This window comes from Phalangium opilio, unplaced genomic scaffold (genome assembly GCF_054372755.1).
Source record: "Phalangium opilio isolate 3A_F unplaced genomic scaffold, DU_Popi_V2 ptg000045l_1, whole genome shotgun sequence".
Classification (NCBI taxonomy): Eukaryota; Metazoa; Arthropoda; class Arachnida; order Opiliones; family Phalangiidae; genus Phalangium; species Phalangium opilio.
The window spans coordinates 7,729,837-7,752,652 of NW_028324168.1; the positions used below are offsets into that span (position 1 = coordinate 7,729,837).

At 33.5% G+C, this 22,816-nt stretch overlaps 1 protein-coding gene across 2 annotated transcripts in view; it reads right to left on the minus strand.

The window, feature by feature from the left end:
* LOC149677234 (uncharacterized) overlaps nt 1-22,816 on the minus strand; it is a 241,874-nt gene that overhangs the window by 94,968 nt on the left and 124,090 nt on the right. For both annotated transcript variants that reach the window (XM_089838260.1, XM_089838261.1), the window contains one exon: nt 14,233-14,475. The gene's annotated coding sequence lies outside the window, so the exon portion shown is untranslated. The remainder of the gene's footprint in view (nt 1-14,232; nt 14,476-22,816) is intronic.

Here is a 22,816-nt window from a genome sequence, read left to right on the forward strand (position 1 = left end):
TTCTTAATAGAACGGTACTATCTTCATTCTAGAGCACACACGTGACGGTACTCAAAATGTACACATCTTAAACTAGTTTTGACATTAACAGGCAATATATGCATATATACAGGGTGTTTCTGATAAGTCTGCCATAAATTAAGGAGAATGTTCTTTGGGAAATTGATTTTGAGTCGAAAATGTAAATGCTCTAGCAATCATAACTCGAAAACAGTGTCATCAAAATGGAGATAGAAGTTATATTTTCGACTCAAAATTGATTTCCCAAAGAACATCAACCCCTTAATTTATTTACATACTTATCAGAAACACCCTGTATACATAAACGACGGCGTATTCCTTTGGACTCAGCGCTTAATCATGAATTAGAAGGTGCGCGCAAGCTGAAGAACTACATCGTGACTTCTCAATCTAGCAAAAAAATCTTTTTTTTCTTATACTGAACTTTTTTCATTCACGAAATGTTTCATACATAACCACGAGCCACTCGTAAAGTCCATTTATCTCCGAAGCACGACTCTCAAGTACAAATTACGTCTTTATAACGTTACATAGTCTACGCCACTCAATTTCTTCCTTTGGCTCTTCACGGAATAAGCCTAAATATCAGCAAATTGAATATAACTTAATCCGGAACACCTTCAAGATTACTGAAACATAAGGAGATATCAGATCTTTAAAAACAAATCAAGGGAAATACCCCCCCCCCCCTCCTCAACCTCTCCTTCTAATTCTCAGTAGGTAACAAAAATGTTTTCAAATTTGCAAATCGTGCCGCAAATTAATTCAGATTCAAAAGTACAAACATGTTTATCATTTTGATCCAAAATAAAAATATTCTGGGAATTTATTTTAATTTTTTAATAAAGAGATTATGAAACGATTTTACGATAAGAGAAGGGAGTAGCTGGTTCAATTTACAATGAAGTCGCGGCTATTTCGCTCATAATTTACTATCCCTTTAAAATTTTGGCAACAGACAAATAATAATAATAATAATAATAATAATAATAATAATGCATTTGATTGCTTTGTTTTTGTGTTTAACCTCCAGCTTCGTTTTGAAGGTCCTATAGAATTACTTGAAAATTTGCATAATTGTTAGTCGGACCTGTACATAGGATGGGGTCTATGTGCCCGGGCCGTTTAGCACGCGTTACTCTCGCTGGGCCCTACCCTAAATCGAACTTTGTTACAATCTCTCCCCACCATTCGATGTTATTTTTTGTTTAAAATGATAACCTAGACAGAAGAAAACAGAACCCCTCTGTATTATTAGATTATTATCTTACTGTAGAGGTCATATATACTCCATAGATTACCTTGGGCGGTTAAAGCTAAGCATAACCTATCTTTACTAAACTGCATTATTACGAGATTGACATTAAAAAGACACGGCGATTACAATGGAATGGCCCCAGTCTATAAGTCTCGCGAGTTTCAAGCAAGTACACACCGAGTCTTCGGCTTTTAATGGTGAAAGCAATTTTTTTTTGTTCTAAGTTATACGTGAATCGGTTCATTACAACCAAGGATATTGAACATCTGAGAGATTTGGGGCTTAGATTCTATTGGACGCCAGTAGATTTGGGGCTAAGATTCAATTGGATGCCAGAATCACGTGAGAGATTTCGGGCTAAGTTTCTATTGGATGCCAGAATCACGTGAGAGATTTCGGGCTAAGTTTCTATTGGATGCCAGAATCACGTGAGAGATTTCGGGCTAAGTTTCTATTGGATGCCAGAATCACGTGAGAGATTTCGGGCTAAGTTTCTATTGGATGCCAGAATCACGTGAGAGATTTCGGGCTAAGTTTCTATTGGATGCCAGAATCACGTGAGAGATTTCGGGCTAAGTTTCTATTGGATGCCAGAATCACGTGAGAGATTTCGGGCTAAGCTTCTATTGGATGCCAGTATCACGTGAGAGATTTCGGGCTAAGCTTCTATTGGATGCCAGTATCACGTGAGAGATTTGGGGCTAAGTTTCAATTTGACTACTACTATTTGATCTAAATTTTCAACTTTCATAAGGGAAATTGGGTTAATTCATACCGAAATATATTGTAATGTTTTTTTTGTATTTTATTATTATAGCTGGAAGCTAAAGGTATATAATGTTTTCTTTCGGAATCGTATAAGGGAGCCCGCGCGCCATATATACATCTATTGTACATTAAAACGCCTATTAAAAATAGCCTGATAGTCGCCAGTTAGGGGCCGACTGAAATCCAAGACTACAAAGTACAAAGCTAAGAGAGAGAATACCTTAAGTTCTTGGTGAAAAAAAAAACACGGTTAGTAATTACAGTAATTTATTCAAAATCGCGAGAATCGGAAAAACGGTCGGAAATTTTGAGAGAATTTTACTCTTTTTTAGAGGAATTTTTTGGATAGTTGTTAGGCATGGTTGAATATGTATATTTTGGGTGAACCTTTGTGGTGGTATTATATATTTTTAGTGATGGTATACGAATGGGTGATTTCAATAATTAGTGTTTTAGAGATGGAATGGGGCGTACGTTCTTCTTTTCGGAAGGATTATTTCTTTTTTTAAATCAGACCGGTTTAATTGACATTCGCGGTTCACTAATTATATTGTAACTCCTCTTAATGTTTTGGTGATTAAAGTTTTTTCTATCTCTTTTAATTTCGTGTTTGCCTGTACGTCACGTGACGTTCATTCATTCATAGGATTCAGTTATATGAACTACGTAATTACATACCACCATAAATAATATAAGAGAGTTCTAAAAATATGTAGCGCCATAGATGTTGCTGGCAATAACTTTTTCATCTATTTGATAACTTAGGGTTAATTCACTTCTGAGTCAAGCTATCTATCACGTGCTTAAACACAAGCGTGAACCGTTTCTAATTAAATTTTTCTCATTGTATGTGATGTAAAACCATCAATCGACCTCCCAAAACCAGTCATGATTCGCTTTTATAAAGAAAGAAAAAAAATTAAAATAAAACAGACTTGAATTGTAATCTTCCCTTCTCTCTTAGCCTTTTTTAAGAAATAAATAAAGAATAAGATGATGATGAAAAAACGTTAAGTTTTACGTGTTAAAACCATAGATTAGTATTCCGTACATCTTCATAGGTAGTCGTGATTCAAATAAAATTTTTCATAAACGACGAGCTAGGCATGTTATAACTTTTCTGACCAAATTATTATTCTCCCTTTTTTGCCGGTTATACGTGGTATATGTTTGACCTTTTTAGGGGCGAATTCTTCCCAAATTTGACCTTTTCGTGGTGACCCCTCTAGTAGGTATAAAAGAGAAAGAATCTGCATAATAATTGGACAATTTCGAGTATTGTTCGTTTAAGCCTTCTTTCTCAAAGTTATTTTTTTTCTTCTTTTCGTCTTGGTTGGCCCTTTGGGGTAGGGAAAAGGAGATAGAGGTTAAAAGTTGTACACGTTACCGACCGTATTTATGGAAAATATTACAGGTTTTGCAAATTTTTGTTTAAATCGGGAAGGGTTTTTTAGCACAAAAATGTTTTAAGTTTGAAATCTGATGTTAGAAATGAAAATTTGAGTGTGAAAAAATTAAAATATTACACCATCTTTAAACACACTAATTTGAAACATTAATGTTTGGGTTTAAATATAAACCTACTATCGAGGAGCTAATCACTCAACACCAATTACTTGTTAAGTTTAATCACTGTTAAGTGAAGGGATTTTAAATATTACACATAATTCCCCATGTACAACTTGTACACATAATGAAAGCACAAATATAAGGCATAAAAATACTTCGGATAATTAAATTCATTCTGATATTTCATTATTTCTTTGAATTTATTTAGAAGAGGAAATCTTGAAGTTAAAACGTTTTTACCCTGATCATTTATTCAAGAATGAGAACACGTGAAGTTTGTTTCAAAAAATAAGACTGCTAGCTCAAGACTGACACAAAAGAAGTAAAATTTTTCCCTCTGTTAAAAGGTCATTTCTTTATGGAATCGGTATTTCACGTTGACCTCTTGAATCTGACCCCTTTCCATTACTCCGTGGCATGGCGGCGGCGGCGGTATCTAACTCGCTCTTTCTATAATATATCGTGATCGCCAGCTATATAATACGCTATTATCCTAAGGAATCACGTCTCATTCTGAAGCAAGAACGACTTTCCAATATAATTACTTTTTTTTTAAAGTTTTTTTTCTTTCGCTGTTTCATTCTTTTCTTTCAAATGTTCAATATTGGAAAACGTTCCTTGAGATGATTGCCGGAGAAGCAAGAAAGAGGGGGGGGGGGAAGAGCCAGAGAGAGAGTAGTAGTAGCGGATATGTTGTTTGAAATATTGATTGTAAAATTAAACAACTATAGTTATTCGTATAGGTACAACGGGTTATTTTTGTTAGTAATTTCTTTTTAATTAATTTCATAACGCTCGGGTAATTTTGAAAACTGCCTAGGCCTATCACGTGAGTGTGTGTTTGGAAAACTAGTAAGTCCGGTTATTGGAAATGTAATTTTCATTTGGTTTTAAATTGGACTTTGTTTATATGAATTGTCTTTTCATCTTGGTGTTGTCAGCGGGATATTTACTTCGCAAATTAAGAATCACTTTCAATTACAGACCTGTTCTTTAACTATTTCAAACTAATTCTTATTGGTCGCGTTTTTATCAACAAATAGCCCTGACTAGAGGGGCCAATTGCACAAAGACATAGATTTCAAATACACCCATTGTCTCAATCCCAAAAAAATGTCTCGACCACCCTAAACGAGGTCTAAACCTGATCCTTCAAGACTATCATCCCAGAATTCGGAACCTTTCCTAATTACGAGACATTAAGCTATCAGAAAATAATGTAAATTCAATCAAACCGTCTAGGTAGATAAATAACAACAAAAGGTACGCTTTGTTTTTCGCCCATAATCTATTCTAACGACACGGACAATAATTTCAACGACTTTCGAGTCGTCCGCTTGCTTGGTTAAATTTCCATGATAAAACTCGAGATCTTACATAGGCCATCCACGCTCATGGTTAATATATACTAAATACTTGAGGGGCGCAACCGACCATGACCAAAGTAGTGGTTGGGAGGTTAGCCAAGAACACAGATACGACAAGTAGATACGAGAGAGATGAGTTACTAAAGTCGCGCGAAGATATAAGGAGAAAAGGTTTTTGCCTAATAATAGATTTTGTTAAAAGCGACAATTAAAAAGAAGGCTTCTGTTTGTTATAACAAAATTGTACGTAAATCTTTGTAAACGAAAGAATGCAAAGTGGCGCCAAATTTAAATAGCTCAGATTTTCACTGAGAAAAATTTTATTCTCTTTTCAAGCAAACTGCAGTGGGGCTTGGAGAGACCATATTATCCGTCAGCCGGTACCGCACGGTGCTACTGTTAAGCACATGCGCAATAAGCGCAACAGAGATAAAACAAAAATCAGTGAGATATTTGTTTACCGCTTAAGACCGAGGCTTAGCTTTGCTGCGGTGGTTCGAGCATGCTTAGTACAGCGCAAGGTATTTCCGAAGTTGGTAGAATGGAGATAAAACTTCAGTAACACACTCAAAATAATTAGGGTACATTTTTTTGTTAAAGGTAATATCATTTAAGCGAATTTTATGGTTTAGTCCTATTTCAAGTTATAATTAACATTTAAATGATATCAAAGATTCTTAGTAATTAAGCGAATATTATAACTGCGGGCATCTTTTAAAAGTTCATTTGAAATCAATTTTATCTCAATCAAAAAATGAGTAAAAAGAAAAAGAAAATTCCAAATCATCATCACTCAAGGAAATTGCAAACGGCATAACTAAAAGGTATCCTACCACATGATATTTTCAAATCAGAAAATACGAAATTCAAACCTCAACCTCGTTTAAAAGAGGAATATCAAATACCTTACAGCAATCTTCACCTCTTAGAGACAGAGAGAGAGACGAAAATTACGAGAACACTTAAATATCCCCAAAATATTCCCCATAAAAACGATCAAGTACTTTGTAGACAGGGGATGTAACAAAAATCGAATTCAAATATAATTTCTTACAAAAATATTATAACAGCCCCTAAAAAGGTTCTGTAACCACGCAGAAAAGATCATTATCAGAAGTGCATTAAGAACCAAAACTATCAAATGATCTACAATGCCCAGGTGTGCAATTTTTCAAATTAATTTACTGACATTTGGGATATTTTTTTTCTTCGTATTTATTTTCTGACTTTTGGGGGTATTTCTCCATAAAAATTCCCTGACATTAGGGTAATTTTTTAATATTTATTTCCTGACATTTGGTGTAATTTTTCCCATATTAATTTCCTGACATTTGGTGTAATTTTTCCCATATTAATTTCCTGACATTTGGTGTAATTTTTCCCATATTAATTTCCTGACATTTGGTGTAATTTTTCCCATATTAATTTCCTGACATTTGGTGTAATTTTTCCCATATTAATTTCCTGACATTTGGTGTAATTTTTCCCATATTAATTTCCTGACATTTGGTGTAATTTTTCCCATATTAATTTCCTGACATTTAGGGGTATTTTTCCCATATTAATTTCCTGACATTTAGGGGTATTTTCCCAAATGAATTTCCTGACATTTAGGGCGATTTTTCCCATATTAATTTCCTGACATTTGGGGCTATTTTCCCATATTAATTTCCTGACATTTGGGGGTATTTTCCCACATTAATTTCCTGACATTTGGGGCTATTTTCCCACATTAATTTCCTGAAATTCGGGGTATTTTTCCCATATTAATTTCCTGAAATTCGGGGGTATTTTCCCATATTAATTTCCTGACATTTAGAAACATATTTCCTTATCATTTTCCTGATATTTCTAACAGAAACTCCTTCATATTATAAAGCGATAATATTGTTAATTAATTTTAATTATTTCAACGACAATAATTTCATTTTCATATCAGGCATTTTGCTGTGCGTTTCTTAATGTTAAACAACATCGAATTAATCAACTTCTGTTATTATCCATTTTGCTCTCGTAATAATACGGTTTAAGTCAGATTTTTAGTGCCCAGTCCTAATAATGAAGGGTGAAATTTTCGATTAATAATCAATATTACCCGAGGCTTAATTATAGGGTATTATAAAACGAGTCGTTGTGATAGAAGCCAAATGGAAACTAGGTATACTACAATAAATTGCACCGCGATATAATATAAGATCGTTTAAAAAAACTCTAGAATCAAAATTTTTTTGTGTCCCATTATAATCGTTTTTCGGATATCTCTTTAAAATACTTTTTAACACCGACAAAATTTTCTTTTTTTTGCCCGTCGGGATGACCAATTTTCTACAAAGATTCCTTAATAACAGTTTCGCTTTTCCAAAGGGGGAAGAAACCCTACCCGACGTGTCTAAAATACAGTATCAATTGCACTGTATTGAAAATTCACGTGGTCTTTTCAAATGAAGGTTTTTATTATTAATATTTTTGACCACAAGTTTTCGAAAATTTTGGTATTGGCCCATTATAATAACCTATAGAAATAGTATATTAGCAATATACATGGTGTGTTTTTGATAAGTCTGCCATAAATGAAAGGGTTTGTTCTTAAGGTCAAACTCAGTGGAAATTGTCGAAGGTATGGGCTTCAAACATTGATTGACCCTTAAAACAAGGAAATAATTAAACATGTCAGCTTTTAATAATCTCCAACTTAAGAACTTTATTAAACCTTTATCTAACAGAAAGGGTACACGTACGCGTACGCTGGGAAACTAAAGCTAATTACTAAACACGTGTGTCTATTTCGTTGTTTTAGGGGACAATCAATGTTTGGGAGCACAACTAAAAGTTGTAGACCCTATATTTCGTGACACTTGCCACTCAGCTTGACCCTAAGAACACACGCTTTGACTCTATATCAGACTTATCACAAACAACCTGTGTAAAATTAAAATTTCTTTCGCAAAAATAAGTTTTGAAATTTTTCATTTAATTTCATTGATAAAAATTCTAGAAAAACTTCGTTTTTACCTCTCCGTGTGACGTAGTCCAGGAGAGGTTCTGTAACGGCCGTGTCTGTGTGTGTGTCTGTCTGTGTGTGTGTCTGTCTGTGTGTCTGTCTGTCTGTCCGTTGTTACACCCACGTGACCGCGTTCGCAGTTTGCGTATCGGAGCAAACGTGTTCGCCATTTCCGAACTGCTTTCACAGTCACGGAAATGGCTCCTCTACTTGAGTTCTCACACCACCATCTTCTGGTCTTTGTCCATCCCACACGGACACCAGTCTGTTCTTACTGGCTTCTAATCACCACCATCTTCTGCTCTTTGTCAATCCCACATTGACACCAGTCTGCACTTACACTGGCTTCTAACACCACCATCCACTGGTCTTCCGTCTATTCCACATAGACACCAATCTGTATCATTGGCTTCTACTCCATTATCATCGTTTGGTTTTAGGATATACGCGGCGATCAGCTAGGGTTACGAGAAACGTCTAGCCTCCCTAAGGTGGGATCGCCACCAAAGGTTTTCGCAATTGCGCTTTTTCCTTACTATTATAATGGAAACGAATCGTATATATACCCCAAATTTGAAAAAAGCGGGCAAGAGGGGTACCCTTAACTTTAAACGTCAATATTAGCAAAGTTTGAGAAGATAATAGGTATAACTTTATTTTAAACGATTTAACTATTATTAATGTTAATTATTGAAGATTAAAATAATTAAAAATAATTATATTTATTTAAATATTAAAGATAAACCTCTGGTGCAAAGAGAGAGATTATCATTGCCTCCTATATCTACCAAGGCCCGTGCATGCGATATATTTCCTTCATTGCCTCTTATATCTATCAAGGCCCGTGCATTGTGATATATTTCATTCATTGCCTCCTATATCTATCAAGGCCCGTGCATTGCGATATATTTTTCAAAACAACAACAAAAATGGGAAACCCCAACTCAGAAACATAATAACGTTTTCATTGGATACTTTAAGTTTATATAATCTTCTTGACACGGAGAGGTAATATTTTGGTTTTCCCAACTTGTTTTAAACCATATTTGACACCGGGGCTAAAGCCAGTACCCCTTTGCTTCCTTTGAAAACCCGCCATAAGGAAAAATACCGAATTAAAAAATTTAATAATAATATAAACTATAAAAACGACTTAGGCAATTAATATTTAAATAACAATACGGCGCCGTCTTACATCCTCTTTATGAAATACAAGGAAAAATGCCCGGAAAACACAGAGGTATTTTTCATTATATATATATTTGTAAATCGAATTTTCGAAACTTAATGCGTTTGACCCCTAGCTACCCCTTTTTTATTAAATGCAAGACGTATAAACTAGTTTGAGTCTAATTAATGCAATTGAATTATCTAAAACAGACGATGGAATAAACTTTTTTGGTTTTGTTTTGGTTAATTTTATATTTATGCTAATAAAATTAATCTGACATAATTTATGCTGCTATTTCTATTCGTGTATATAAATGTAGAAAAAACTAAAATAAAATCAACAATAAAACCTTCCCACAACGCTTCAGACATTTTTTTTAAATTAAAACCAAAATATTCTAGCCAATCATCGACTAGTGTACACTTTTTTCGTCGGAAAATTTTGTTATAAAAACATTAAACGGAGTTAACTAATCACAGATCGAAATTTGACATTAAATTAATTCACCCAAATTTTCATATCAATTTTGACATAACTAATAAACATGATTATTTCACCAATTTATTCCAATATCAAGTCCTTATATATTTATAAAACTTAATATTGTCATTGAAGCAGGTTTATAACAACCTCTAAAAAAATAAAATAAATATAAACAAATCAAACCGTGTGTTTCGACAACAAAGAGTTACGATCTCGCGTCGAATAAAGATTAAGGTCCACGCATTAAAATGAAAGTAGTACAAACAAATATATATTAAAGTTGCAGTTAAGTATATAAGATCAGCAGCGTACATAAAAGGGGACCGCTAAAAAGTAGCTGTTACGGGTAGGCGGCGCAGAAACCGGTCCCAAGCTCTACGAATCTTACAAAGTCAGAGTTAAATCTTAAGAATGAACTTTTTGTCTCGAGAATATATCAATGCACGCGCTTGAAGAATGTTTCATAGTCTCAGAGGTCACGGGGATAATATAAAAATTACCTGTCGTACTGGAAACCTACGCATTTTTGTCAAGCTAGGGAGAGAAGCTTATCGTAGAAATAAAGCTTTTTTATTAAGTTTTTTTCTTTCTAGGTACTTTTTAATAAAATGAAACATTTTCAGCTTCAAGCAAATTTTCGAATTTGATAGGGAAAGACTAAACTACGTTTAAAAACTGAGCAAACATACTTTTTTACTTAGAAATTTATACACGAGGGGAAGACATTAAGGGGGAAACTTCATAACCTAACAAATCTGTCGAAATGAAGTTTGAAAGTATTCGATCACCGTTCAATTGGTTGTCATTTTTCTGCTCTACAGTATTTAGAAAACCATTTTCTCCTCTACAATATCAAAAAAAGCCTTTTCCAATTTTTGATTGTTTCATTTTCCCTTTGTTTTCGAATTAACACATCAAATAAACCAATTAAATTTTACATATTAAATAATATTGAATAATAAATACCGTTATTTTATAAGTAATTCCGGTTTCAAGCTAGCTTTGGACGTGTGAGAAATTACTTCAACCTACATTTCAGATATTTTTGAAAAGAACTAAGTGATAGGCACAACAGCGAATTCAAAAAACTTATTGTAATATTTACAAGTGATTTTAAAATCAAATAATAACAAAAGAACTATTTTCCCCAAATACTAAGTACTCGTTAAAAAAAAGAGTTAAGAGGCTCTGCTGCCGCTGCTATTAAAGTCTCAACTAACCTACACTTCAACTAAATAGTAAATTAATTCAATTCAATTGTAATCAGAAATTAAAGGAAATTTCAAATTATCTTTCATTAAATTCCGCGGTAACTGTTAATTTGTGTTAAAGTAACCCTTCAAGGCTATACCATAGATTGATTATTTTTTTACAGAAAAACATCGACAATGAGTTGGTATTGGAGAGAAAGAGAGAAAGAGAGAAAGAGAGAGAAAAAACAACTTTAGTGGGACATAAAATCCTGCCAAAATTGACGTGCCACCGATAATACGTTCCTGATTTAAGATTAACTCAGTTATTTCTCAACTAAACTCATTTCTCTACAGAAAAAAAAAAGAGTTTAAAAAAATTGGTTGAAACATTTAAAAAGAGCTGTTGCTAAGTTCCAACTATAGACAGTGAATAATATATTATTTTTCAGAAGCTAAACTAGTATTTAAGAAATAAAATTTAAAGAAAAAAACGTCCTAGATTTTTAGGGGACGTTTTAATTGTTATTTAAACTTAAACAACGGGTTTCTAAGATGTTATTAATTGATCAAATATAAAGTAAACTACCCAATTCGTTATGAAATTATGTTGAAAACAAAAGCGGTCGAAAGCTTTTACTTTTGGTTATAGCTGTTTGGAAATTAATAAATAAATTTAGTATTAATTGTTATGCTAGTTAATCCCTCCTATTAGAATACTAATAGATGTTTCTTAATTACACTTAACTATCTCGTATCAACATTCCGTAACATTATAATTAAATTTCTATTATTTTAATTACTTAAATTTAAATTAAACACTTGTTTCCTAAGTTTTGCGCAATTCAGTTTCACCTGACTCAATTCAATCCTAGTTAGAATTAAACTATGCACAATAATTCTTGGCAAGTTGTCGCTTTACAAAAATCTAAGCAACTTCTACGAATAATAATTTTTTTTTTCAAGGTTTAGCTTAGCTGTCTATTCGGCAAATCTTATCTCAAAGACGGCTGCACAGGGGCGCCTAAAATTTAGTTGGAAAGGATTGTTGGAAGCAAAGACACTGGAGATCAGTTAAAGAAGGGAATTAAACTAACTAAGAAAGTAAAGTAGAAGAAGAAGAAACACCACCGTAAAAAGAAAAATGAGGCTCGCTATATAAGCGACAAACTCGTAAAAGATCAGAAGCACGTATTACTATATAGCTAAGAGAAGAAATAAAAAGGTTTTCAAGTCAGATCTGGATAAAAAACATTATTTCCCAATCTGGTTTTCCAGCCAATGTAGAGATAACAACAAAAAAACTTCTAAGACAACTAACCATAAAGTATTCTTATATGTCCAAGAAGAACTATATTAATTAGAAGTAAAATTGCGGATATATATTTCAGCTTAAAAACATCGCATGAAACTTACAAAGAACGAATATGAAAACATGTTGGGCCTAGACGCGTAGGTAAGATCTCTCAATATTTGGCGCCAGCAAGAAAACACATGCTTTTAAATTTTCATTTCAAGTTAGACTTAACACGTGGTTTTAAATTTACCTTTCAAATTAGGCTTAACACACGTGTAAGTTCGGGTAAAGGTCCAGAAAGCTACAATGTTTTCGTACAGGTGGAATAAACACTGATTTCATTTCGCATCTTCGTAATAATATATTTCTGATCTATCCAATAGAAGCGGCATTAAATTCGAACGAAAGTAGCGGCGCATTAATAAAACCCCTTTTTCTTATCCAGTGATGGTGAAGTTTGGTCTGTAGGGATATGGGCGCGCTAGAAAATGGCACCACAAAGATAATATTGTTTCAACCTAAAATGTTTTAACTTCTTTCTTAGATTTTAGCTAAGTTCTAACCCTAAATTCCCCCCTCGTTATCCGCGCTTCATAGTTACGAAGTTATCTCACCCATCCCTCCTCCTTTTTTGGAACATTTTCTCAGATTTTTTTTTTAATTTGTTGCTTTTTTAGTTGTTTCATTTAAAGAGATAGTGTAATGCTGTCATCATAAATTCCGATGGATAACGTTTCTGAAGTTCATTTTTTCCATAACCAAAGGGCGTTAAAAATTTTGATTATCAACTAAGAATAATTAAGTAACTTTTTGGAACCTTCACGTTTAGTTTATCTGTGCAGCAGATGATATAAGGGTATCAATATCTATTGGAGGACTAATACCACGTGACGGATTGTATGCCCCTGTCTGCTTTACACTTATCGAACCTTCTTTAATATTGTAAATGGATTCATTGTGCTTTATAAGATCTTTTGAATAATTAAAAAATAAAACATTCTAGAATTTAAACTTATCAACTGAATATCACCCAAACTGCGTGTCGCATCGATACATTGGCTCTTAACATTTAATAATCCCTTTGCAATGTAATAGCCAAGGTTTTTCTTTGATTATGTGACTTGAATGGTAGAATAATAGATCTTTCTGGGCCCATTTTTATACCCTTAGAGATGATAGGGGTATGTATATATCGAACTATAAAAAATTTTAGAAACAAGAAAAATCTTATCTTTATAAATAAAAAGAAAAAAAATCGCCATCAGAGCTGATTGGAGCGGTAAAAAACGAAGCGATTACGTCGCGAAATTGTGGTATTCGGAGGGTTAAAAGCGCCAAAAAAAAAAATAAAGACATTTTCACTGCCCTTTTTTACGACTTCAGCTAAGGATTAAGACTAAAAGAAATGAACGATTGATAGAGAAAAAAAAGTTTACGTTAATTAAAAAGGACCTCTTGGCAATTCTTATCGGCGATTATAAAACACTTCTATAAATATACTTGTAAACTGGTTCGATTTCTATTTCTCTTATATCTATACACAATTTATAATGCCGTCTTCAATAAGGCATTGTCACATGTCGTGTATTTAATATGAAGTATTGAAATTTTTCGTGCTCGTAAAAAGTGTATTGTTAATTATTGGGTATAGTTGTAAATACATAGAATTGAAATATCTCAGGTGTATGGCAATAAATGTTTACGTAAACGGTTTTCTTACGGAAATAACAAGCCTTTTAACCCTTTTTAATGGAAAAGAGCGTATAAAATAATTAAACCATGTGACTCCGCCTACAATACTTAAGAAGATACACTAAATTAAATTTTCTTACAGGACATTGTGTTAGTTCTCTATATGTGAAGAAAATCATGTGTGAAATATTATTTCCTACGCTCTTAAAACGTATTGAATGTCACTGCAATTAAGTTTAACATGCTTATTTTCCTCCCTTAATTACATAGCTCATTTGGGAAAGAAATATGATCTATTAAAAGATAACTCGATCATTTGGTATATCACTGTCCATATGACGCATGCATGTTAAATTATAATACAATTCCCATGAAAACAACCAAAATGAAGATAGAAAGTGTATGTAACACTCACCAAATTCAGGTAGAAGGGGTGGTTATTTCAAACGAGGATAATCCACTGACAAACCATGGCAATATATGTTTTTTCTTCCAATATTTGTGGGCGTAGATGACTGGTTCTCGATCAACAGTAATGAAAAAAACAATGTTCCAGGTATTTTTTTTCTTCAGAGATTCTCTGACAACATACGATTTGACGTACGCGTACGATGTTTCACGACGATAGGTGGCGCTTTTTTCCGGTGGGGTCAGTTACCTACAAAAGAACGAAATGACAGATGAAACAATCGGCCCGATAATTTATGATACGGCAAACGAGTCCAACAAGGCCGTTGTCGAACCTACGCTTAAGATTTCTGATTTTTTTCTTCTATACTTAAATACGTGCCCCCCTTTTTAAACTAAAAAATAACTTCTCTCTTTATTGCCTTAGGGACCATGATATAGCGCGTGCTGTTGGGGGTTGAATTATAGTCATAAACCCCTTGGAAGTGTGTCCAAATTTGAAATTTAAAGGGAAAGGGAAGTGGATTTGGGTATCGGGTAATATCATACTTAATTACTTATGAGGACTGGTCAGCGAATCTTTGTTTTTGCCAGTTAACAACAGACAGTGAGGGTATTTCTGATAAGTCCGCTATCATAAGTTTAAAAAACTGTCCCGTTTCAGAATCCCTTTAATATAAGGGGGTATAGGTACCAGACATAAATAAAACATTTCTTTAAAGACCTCGGGAACATTTGATATCGAGTAGAAAAAAAAAATTATTCTGGATTAAAATATTGAAAAATTGATTCTGTACTATCATACACAGCCATCCTGTTGTAACAACACGAAAAAGGTACAAAAAGGAGGAGGGAATCTTAACATGAGCTTTTAAATGGATGAGTTACATTATTATACAATATTTCATACGATAGTGTCAAAATTGCTTAATATTTCATTAAAAAAATTATTAATTTTTTTTTTTCAAGATAATAAATTTTTCTACTCTGGTTTAGAAGAGTTAATCAAGCGTAGAAAAATTAGTTCCGGGTTAATTAGAAAAATACCGCCGAGAATGTACGTATTACATCTTGTTTTAAGTATAAATTTCTTTAAGACTGTTAACCCTAACACTAGAACAACCGATTTTAGCAGACGATAGGACCCTTCATTGTCAAAAATAAAAAAAAAAATACGTTCAAGACATTCGTCGGTATTATCGAACACGCTACTCTTTCATTATCTCCTCTTGAGAGATTTTCTTTTTTTTTAATTATAAGTTTCGATAGCCCAACAAGATAATAAAAACGTCAGGACAGTTGATTTTAACAAAATACCAAAAGTAAATATCCCGAAGTAAAACGTAAATTGCTAGTCCTTAACTAGTTCTCTTTGGTCCACTATGTAAGGATGATACGGCTCAAAATTAGGCTTAGCGAAAAGTTGCAAGCGGACGATTTTTCTACTCGTTCCCGGGAATCACGGCACCATAAATATTCGCGACTTCGCTTCCATGTTTTCCCGATCTAACTGGTTAGGATGTACAACTTAACACACATTTTACTTCAACTTTACGTTATGCACATTAGATTTTACTTAAGTGACGAGTTTGATGACAGAATTCTGATCTAACAGAGAGCAGGAGGACGGGGGTTTGAAAGTTTGAGGAAGTTTAAAAGGAATTTTAAAAAGATGGCGGCATCCTTAAAATTACAAGGGCTATATAATTGTTCTTCAGTAAAAACAAGGGGGGGGGACTGAAAACTAAAGGGAGGGACAGTTAATTTAATGAGAAGCGTGCGCGTTTCAAATAATCGAGAGTAATTGAACTTTGAACTCAACTCGTCAATATCTTTGATAAGCGTGATATAATGCTAGGATAGCGTTTTTGATTTTGATTAATTAGATTTTGTAATAATTGTTTTAGAAATACGCGCTTCAAAACATCAGAGCAGCTCACCGACAATTGCAATGTTAGAATTGGGTATGTAGCTATAACACAAGTTGGGAAAACCAAAATATTACCTCTCCGTGTCAAGAAGATTATATAAACTTAAGTATCCAATAAAAACGTTATTATATTTCTGAGTTGGGGTTTCCCATTTTTGTTGTTGTTTTGAAAAATATATCGCAATGCACGGGCCTTGATAGATATAGGAGGCAATGAATGAAATATATCACAATGCACGGGCCTTGATAGATATAGGAGGCAATGAAGGAAATATATCGCATGCACGGGCCTTGGTAGATATAGGAGGCAATGATAATCTCACTCTTTGCACGAGAGGTTTATCTTTAATATTTAAATAAATATAATTATTTTTAATTATTTTAATCTTCAATAATTAACATTAATAATAGTTAAATCGTTTAAAATAAAGTTATACCTATTATCTTCTCAAACTTTGCTAATATTGACGTTTAAAGTGAAGGGTACCCATATTGCCCGCTTTTTTCAAATTTGGGGTATATATACGATTCGTTTCCATTATAATAGTAAGGAAAAAGCGCAATTGCGAAAACCTTTGGTGGCGATCCCACCTTAGGGAGGCTAGACGTTTCTCGTAACCCTAGCTGATCGCCGCGTATATCCTAAAACCAAACGATGATAATAGAGTAGAAGCCAATGATACAGATTGGTGTCTATGTGGAATAGACGGAAGACCAGTGGATGGTGGTGTTAGAAGACAGTGTAAGTGCAGACTGGTGTCAAAGTTGGGATTGACAAAGAACAGAAGATGGTGGTGATTAGAAGCCAGTAAGAACAGACTGGTGTCCGTGTGGGATGGACAAAGACCAGAAGATGGTGGTGTGAGAACTCGAGTAGAGGAGCCATTTCCGTGGATGTGAAAGCAGTTCGGAAATGGCGAACACGTTTGCTCCGATACGCAAACTGCGAACGCGGTCACGTGGGTGTAACAACAGACAGACAGACACACAGACACACAGACAGACACACACACAGACACGGCCGTTACAGAACCTCTCCTGGACTACGTCACACGGAGAGGTAAAAAATCAGGCTTTCAATATGAAATATTTAACCATTACAAGAATGAAATTCCAACTTTGGACAGTTATAATTGGATTTATATCAACGTATCTCAAAATTTTGATTAGTTGCAATTACGGGAATTGTTCCGTAGTATTTAATTTTCACTTAGTCGCCTTTAATTTCATTATATTGTACTTAATGTTAAGTACTAAGATTAATGTACTTGATTTTATTGTTGGCACAGGTATTTAAATTCGCATTAAATATAGAACCATTATCAATATTTAAAGAAATTTAAAAACATAAATCACTTAAGAACATTGGGCGTTTTTGACATAATAATTTTTATAACAAGATCCTGAATTATAGATAATGGAAGAGTTTTAAATTCGAACATTGTATAAAAGAACAGGTCAAATCGTTGGGGTCAATTTCTCATAGTAAATTTCCCAGCCCGGTTAAGAACTTAAGGGTCAAAGGTTAAACTTATTGAAGAGATCACGTATAGGATTAATTTGACCAATTACACTTTTACTCTCTTCAAGGTTAACGTGAGAACAAAAAGTTTTATAAAATAAAAGAAAATCTAACAATAAATTAAATCTTGAGGGAAACAAAACGTTTCTTGAATACGAAAATTTCAGTATTTGAAATCTTGATTTTGTTATTCAACACTGGGTCCTATGAAGTATAATCTAATATAAAAGGTCCACCAGATGGTAATGGAGTATTTCCTCGTAAGTGACCCTACAAAGTCGTATCTCCCTATTGCACTTTAATAGGAAATCAAGTATATAGGTAATATTAAACAATGAAATAGATATTTTCGCGTGAAACCGAATGACGTATCAAGTCAAAAGTTCCTTTAAAATGAGTATAAATCTATATTTTCTCTATGAACCGATGGACTATCGTTACAATATACTTTAAATAGCCCTAATTGAACTTTGTAACTGACATACCTTAAAAAATATAAAGTACCAAACAATTCACGACCACACGTAACAACCTGGTATCTCTTTCTCTCACGGGGAGTCATGAAGCTCTTAAACCCATAATCACGACAAGCGATCACGACTATATAACAAAACTGCCTAATCAAAACTCTCTTATACCCGCGGTTAACCCCTAGAGGTCACACAATACACTTCTCAAAAATGGTACCCATGCAGCTCAATAGAAAACAAACGAAAAAAAATTCAAAACAAAAATGGTTGAAATTGGCAATGCTTACAAGTAAATCATTTGCCATGCTCCGCTAAATCTTTCCCAGGGAGTTAAGTTGAAAACCAACTTTTGAACGAGCTGCATGGTGGTGCACGATGGTGGTGTTAAATATAACAGTCCAAAAATATCGTTGCCAGAAAATCGAAAAACATTATTTCGAAAGAAAGACCCCAAAATTTTAAAAATACGCTTAGTTTTTTTTATTTTTGCAATTTTTTTTCTTTCTCCCAATTTTTGAATGAACCCTGCAATAAGTCGCTGGTGATTTATAAGTTTCACGTAAGAAAGGCCGGATACTTCATTAGGGAATAGGCTGTAAAGTAATCTAGGATAGTTTCAAAGAGTAATTTTAAAATAAAAATGTTTGGTTTAAATTTTGGGCTGTCTAAAACAAATTTTTAAGAAGAGACAAGTCCTGACGACGATTTGAAAGCTTCGATAAAAGTGTCCAGCCCCACGGCGCAGTTGGCAACTCGATGATTTTAATACGTGTGCTTTAAAAAACTTATTTCTAGGGTAACGTCTTTGCTAACTAAGCTATAAGTCTGAATTGAAAAATAGGGGGATGAATATATAGGTAGTAACATAAGTTTATATGATCTATGTTCCATAAGTATAACGTTACCAATACTTCGACATGCTAGAGGCTTACTAAGAGGGAAAAAGACAAGCAAGAATTGAAGTCGGTTAATTTTGCAGAGCTCCCATCATTCTATTTAGTCTGTACTAAGCCTTTGACAGCGCCTCCTTCACCAGGCGTTGCTTTACCCAGAATCTACCTCACTCAATTCATGACAAGCTCCAGTTTCTAAGTTACCAGTGACAAACTTATGCAGCATATCTTATAAACTTATGGTAGTAAGAAGGCTCGCGACTCGCTTCGTTGTCGTGATTGACGAAGGCGCGTAGCCGAGAAATAAAAAAAACTGTACTCGAACATTTCGTCTTCGAGAAAAAAGATCCAATTTCAATTTGGCGAGATCTCCATCGTATTTCTAACACGAGCAAACGTATTTTTATTTCTATTACATCCTCCATCCAACATCCCCCGTTCAATTTATACCACACCGAGAAAGATTTCGACAATTTTTTTTTAATATCCCAAAAATAAATATACTACTAAATAAATTTAGTAGTATATTTTTAAGGGGTGGTGATATGCCTAGCTAATATTACCTATAACTGATCCGTAAAAGCGCAAAGAATAATTAAAAACCTATCGTGAACTGCAAAATAAGCCCCAAAACGGAAATAAATTTAGAATTTACAAAATTCGACAGAGTTTTCGAGAAAATTTTGATAATTATTTTTTCTCTTTACATTTCACTACGCCTTTAACTCATCCTGATATTTTAAAATTAATGTGTCGAAAGCCAAAAATTTGCGTTTCCGAAATATAAATCGACTAACCGAAAAATTCGCAATTTTCGAGGTAGAAAAACGTGAAACTCGGTTACCCAAGACATTTTTTTTCTTTCTTTTAAATCTGAATTCTAAATAAATATTAATTTTAGATTCTTCAAGGACCAGTTTATTTTTTTTCTGTTAAATTTTCAATATCAAGGCAAACCCTCCTTTTCAGTGAAACCAATTAAGCGTGCAGTTAAGTAGTACCTAAATAGCATTTTCACGAAATTGAAAGATGCCGTCCTAAGATTTAAGAATATACTTAAAGAGTAAAACCGAGTAAAAACCTTTATCGTTCAAATCTTTTTATTCACGCATGCAGTTGTGCCTAATAATCTGACCCCGGGTTTCCTATAGCTTCTCTATTTAAACCAGATCCGATGCCTATTAGGTATATAAGATCTAAAAACGGGGCCCTTTTTAACGCTCCATTAGATAAAATAACTCGCTTAATTCTTAAACTGGCTATCAGAAGAAATCTTAAATCTAAAAGCACAGAAGAAGTAAAAAAAAATGCTACAATTCATTTTCACATTATCGCTAGATTACTCTTTACTTTTTTAAATACAAGGCTTAAGTATAGTTTTCTATCAAGTTAAATATATCAGACTTGTGTTCGGATGAACTTTTAACCCTCTAGTTTCGAGCCCCCCCCCGCTCAAGATACCATTTTCCCATTTTCAAAGTTCATGTCATCAAAAGGGTCATTGGTGAAATATTAATCATTTTGATAAGGTATAGGGGAAGGGGACTTAGGTCTTGGTGGTGATAGTAGTTACAGGTTTTTTTGTCGTTGACAAATTGTACCGGGGGCTTATTGGGTGTCATGATTTTGTTTGAAATGTATGGTAATTCCGTTTGTATCGATGTTCAAGAACTATATTTAATTATTAATCATGCATTAATGAAGCTAATGAATTAACCCCGAGGTATCTCTTAATTTTGAAACAAATACAGGAATTTAAACACAATTTTAAATACTAAAATAAACAAAAATATGAGTTACAACGCAATACATAAATTCAACTTACAGTAAAATTGAGCATTTCACCACGGACATTAGGTTTTCTAATTGAAATTTAAGAATTGAAACTATATATCATTATCAGAGAAAGACAAGTTCAAAAAGTCAACCGTTTTCATCCTAATTTAATGTACAACTGAATTTGTATATAAAGGATTCAGCTTCTTATTCACAATTCGGGCATTGCATTTGCATTATAAGTTAGTTTTACAAATCAATTATCTAGGCAAAATTATACAAAATCTTAATTGTAGCAAAGTTTCCTTTGCGTTGTAAATAACTTGCCAAATTGTTGGAAAATACGATTATTACCTCCGTTACCGGTAAATACGATTAACCTTGGACCTTTTCTTCGGTATAGTTTAAGCGTAAATCTTTAATGTTTTAATTCAACTAATATATTTGTTAAGTACTTCTTAACAGCCGTGAAAACCAACTTCAATTTAAAACTATTTGATTTCAAACACATTCTGCCCATTAACAGCTTGTACTCGCGTATGATAAGTTCATATAAAACCCAATGGAAAAAAAATTGCTATTAAAGTATTAATTCAAGTCGGAGAAATTGAGACAAGCGATTTGTGAAATGAAATAAAGGGACACTATAAATCCGACTTTCCTAATAGAAAATTTTGAAATATTTTCCCAATTGTTCCTCAATTGAATCCATAATATTTTAAAACTAACTTCTATTAATTAAAAATATTTAAAATTTATATTTAATGAAGATATTAATTTTGCGTTATATTGTCCCTTTAAGATATCAAAAAAATGATACCTTAAGGGCATCAATCGAATAGGGGAGTGGTATTCTAAGATAATAGGGTCTCCCTTTTCTCACAAAAAAACTTTCTACAATCGACATGGTCAATTGATACCTTTTCGATAGTTTGGGGCGTATACGTGGTTATAACTTACAATCAATCGAAGATAATGTCTATATATAATAAATATGAACTCGAGTGACCCTTTATTAATGGTCAACTCCACCCTGAATTGAGCATGAACAATTAAATCCCACGATTAGAGTGGATTTCTTTTTTCTTTTTTAATCGAGGGCTTTTAAACATTATACCCACAGATGATGATAACATTGAGGGGTATAATTTTGTTTAAAAAAAAATATTTAATACCTTTCGAAACGTGAATTGAGATACTAAGCGCTTTTATCAAAATTTTTATACCAAAATAGAAGACTAATTACAAAACTTAATCTCGTATGTTTTTAAAGAGATGGATTTAAATGTTCACATATTTTGCGTCGCATAGGGTATGGAGAAAAGAGGTAAGATGGAGTGGTAATGATGAGTTCTCCCGCTTGAATGGTGTCGTCAGATGTCGCTATGACCGTAAAGCGACCTTTGGCGCGAATTTTCAAACGCAATACTCTACGCAACGCTTAAGGATAAAGCGAAGGTTGGCGCGACTTTTGAAACGCATTACTCAACGCTAAGGATAAGCGAAAGTGTGGAATATAACATTTTCCGAAACAAACTGATTTGTTTAATGAAGTTACAATATTCTAATGGTTAATGGGAGAATAGTAAAAAGGCCTCAATAAAATGACTTACCATAATGAAGATATTAATTTTTTCTTAATTTGCGTAGATCAGAATAATTATTTTAATTACAATATTGCATACGCGTATCTACTAACAAAATACTCGGATAAGACCAGCTTTGGTGGTCTGTTGAAATAAACAGAAAAATTTGCACAATTAAAAAAAATGCAGATTATTTGATTAGCGAAACGACCTTTCATTACGCGCAGGTTAAGCAATTAAAAGCCCCGTAACAAATTGTATTAGTGACATTAATTTACACATAAATAACGGGTTAAAATCCACACGTAAGCTACACCGGATATGGGCGTTGAAATAATGTGTTTACATGGCAGTGCGCGGTTATTTAATATAGAAAATGAGATAATCATCAGCTCAATGGACACTAAAGAGATT